Source organism: Poecilia latipinna, unplaced genomic scaffold (assembly GCF_001443285.1).
Source record: "Poecilia latipinna isolate Pla-1442-1.1 unplaced genomic scaffold, P_latipinna-1.0 Scaffold4675, whole genome shotgun sequence".
In the NCBI taxonomy this organism is placed as follows: Eukaryota; Metazoa; Chordata; class Actinopteri; order Cyprinodontiformes; family Poeciliidae; genus Poecilia; species Poecilia latipinna.
The window spans coordinates 10,942-13,862 of record NW_015117291.1 but is presented as its reverse complement, the minus strand read 5'-3'; the positions used below and the strand labels follow the sequence as shown (position 1 = coordinate 13,862).

At 34.5% G+C, this 2,921-nt stretch overlaps 1 long non-coding RNA gene across 1 annotated transcript; it reads left to right on the top strand.

Annotated features, from left to right (window-relative positions):
* LOC106942923 (uncharacterized) lies at window positions 1-673 on the top strand. The gene is made up of 3 exons (XR_001423750.1): window positions 1-59; window positions 169-318; window positions 488-673. It is a non-coding gene; the product is annotated as an uncharacterized LOC106942923 (long non-coding RNA).
* Window positions 674-2,921: the final 2,248 nt, after the last annotated feature.

The window sequence follows — 2,921 nt, the reverse complement described above, 5'->3', positions numbered from 1 at the left end:
TTATTATGTTTGATGATTCAGGATTTCCTGAGGATTGTTTGAGGTCCAGTGACGGAGAGGTCAGTCTCACCTTTATTACTGAAATAATGTTGCATATTGTCAAAGGAATAATGTGATCTTTTGAAATCCAAACACTTAGTGTGGTGTTTATTTCTTGTTGACAAACAGAACCCAACCCAGACAGATGAACTGAACAATCTGGACCCGCAGGACCCACTGGATCTCCAGGATCCCGTAGATCCTGTGGACCCTTCCGACCTTCAGGATCCTCTGGACCCTGTGGATCCACAAGATCCACTGGAACTTGAGACCAATGAGGTAGTTGATTCTGAATAATAAATTCATAAAGACAGCAGTTCATTTATATATATATTTTTTTATCATAACTCAGATTTGGTTGCTTTATGAATTTTGATTATTATGTGCAAGCAATACTCTACTCATTTCATCTTCTCAGCATTTTGACAAAATGTATGTTTCTCCTCAGATCCAGTAAGACCATTCAGCGCCAGATGCCCTCTAGGATCACCAATATTCAAACATCAGTTCTGGGATGACGGCCTATACCCAGAGAGACTCATTTGTTTCCATCATAAAGAAACAAAACAAGCCAACACAGAACTCAGACACACCTGTTTATATTCCTCAGTCATTCACTCTGCACTTCTTCCATCGGAGCAGAAAGCTGGGATTACAAAGGAAATTGTCAAGCTGGCCGTCAACGTCTTCGTCTCAGGACATTTGTTCTTCTCTATGGGACAGAAACACTTTCTTTCCAGGATGAACCTCCCATTAGAAAACACCAGTGACTTGTGGGCTTTTAAATTTGTTTACGACAGTCATTCGCAGTAGCAGATGACTAGATAAAAACACACCATACCACTGTATCCTCATTTTACTCTTTATTGTAATAGTAAGGCATTTTGTTAGTTTTAGGCTTCATACCAATGGGTTTTAATTGAACAAATGTGTTTGACTCTGTTACAACTGCGTCTATTTTACAAAAAAGAAAATCAACATTAGGATAATTTTGATGGGATCAACCAATATTAATTTATGAACATGTTTTGCATTAAATATTTTACCTTCGAGTATTGTGTTATGATTTATCTGATCATATTTTTGTTTTACTGCAACTTTGTTGTTTTACATTTAATGTTGAATATTGCATTCAATAAAGCAATTGAGCGATCACTGTTTTGTATGAGTTTTTTTTTAATGATAATTTATTTTTAAAGTAAAAACTTATATTTTTAAAAGTCGAAGGAGCTGAAAATGTTAAAAGTTGACTGCCTTGCACATTAATGGACATTTTTTTGAAAACATGTAGAGAAAACATCAAAATATATTCCATCTTTTATTGCAACAGCTTAATTTCACACTAAATTACATAAAAAAGTTACTCAGTTTGGGGCTAATAAAGGTTGCCACGCTCATTGGATTTTTAACCCATGACTAAGGATTGTAAGATGGAGAGGTCAGTGTAACCTTTATTGCTGAAATCATTTAATTTTTTTGTCAAAAGAATGCTGGGATAGTTTAAGACCCAAAGATGTTTGATATTTATTTCCTTTTCATAAACAGAAACCAGCTGAGACAGATGAACTGAACAATCAGGACTCACAGGATCTCCATGACCCCTTGGACCTTGTCGACCTCCAGGATCCTGTGGAAGAACCTTTAAGCAATGAGGTGGTTGATTCTGTAGTAGTTTGTATATTTTTTCCCAGCTCAGATTTAGTTACTTTATGAGGCGATAGGAATTTTGATTATTATGTGCAAACAATACTTTGCTCATTTCATTTTTTCAACTTTCTGACACATTTTTTTATTTCCCCTGTGATCCAGTGCAGGCACACAGCCCCAAAGGTCCTCCAGCCTCTGTTCACATCGGTTCACCAAAGACACACCATACAACTGTATCCTCATTTACTGTAAAAATAAGACATTTTTGTTTGTTTTAGCTAAATAAGCATGGGTTTTTATTGAATGAATCTGTTTAACTCTGTTATAGCTTATAGTCCATTAAAACAAAAATCAGCACTGAGTCAGTTTTGACTGGATTAACCAGTATTAAGTTATGACTATGCTATACAAATCATGGTAGCTTAAAAATGTTATATTTTATGCTTTGTCTGCTAATATTTTTTTTGTTTTACTGCAATTCTGTAGTCTTATATTGAATTGCATTCTCCCTCAGAAATACAGCTCTTTTGTCAATGTGAAATTATTGTATTAAAAAATATTAAAGTGAAAAATTTAAAATATATGTTTGACACACAGTACCAATACAAGGTAAAGTATACAAATTTAAATTGTGACTATTTGAACCAAAGTTAAAAAAAGAGAAGAAATAATGTCATTACTTTATACTTCAGCTGAAGTACTCTTTTTATTTATATGTTATACTTTATAGGATAATCTTCTCTTTTTCGATTTCATTCGTTCTGATTGGTCCGGTGCTTTAATTTGCAGCAAGAAATTATTTTCAAGTGGGAGTCAAAGTTATCAGAGTGTGACCAACAGAGGGAGCCAATGTTCCTCTGCCACATTTTAAAATATCACTGAACTCCTCACTGATGTTCAAAAACTTCAGTTACACAATGAATCCTTCAACCTACATTATATAATAGAAAAGAAAAGATTAATAAATGGAAAAATAGGCTTGCATTGCTTCAAAATGCTCGCTTTTATTTATAAGCTGAAGAAAAAAATTACCTAATGTGATGCTTTCTTTTGTCTTCAGCTGACCAATTTCTTTAGAAGCCAGATTTGGCAACTGGGTGAATTTTAATTTTCCAGACTGCCTGGACTGCATGTGTTTGCAAAGAGAAGAAGACAGTCGTGTGTTCAGTATAAACAGAGGTGGACATGGGCTTAAACATGCAAAAGTTACACAAGAGAGAGGTGAAGGCAAAGTC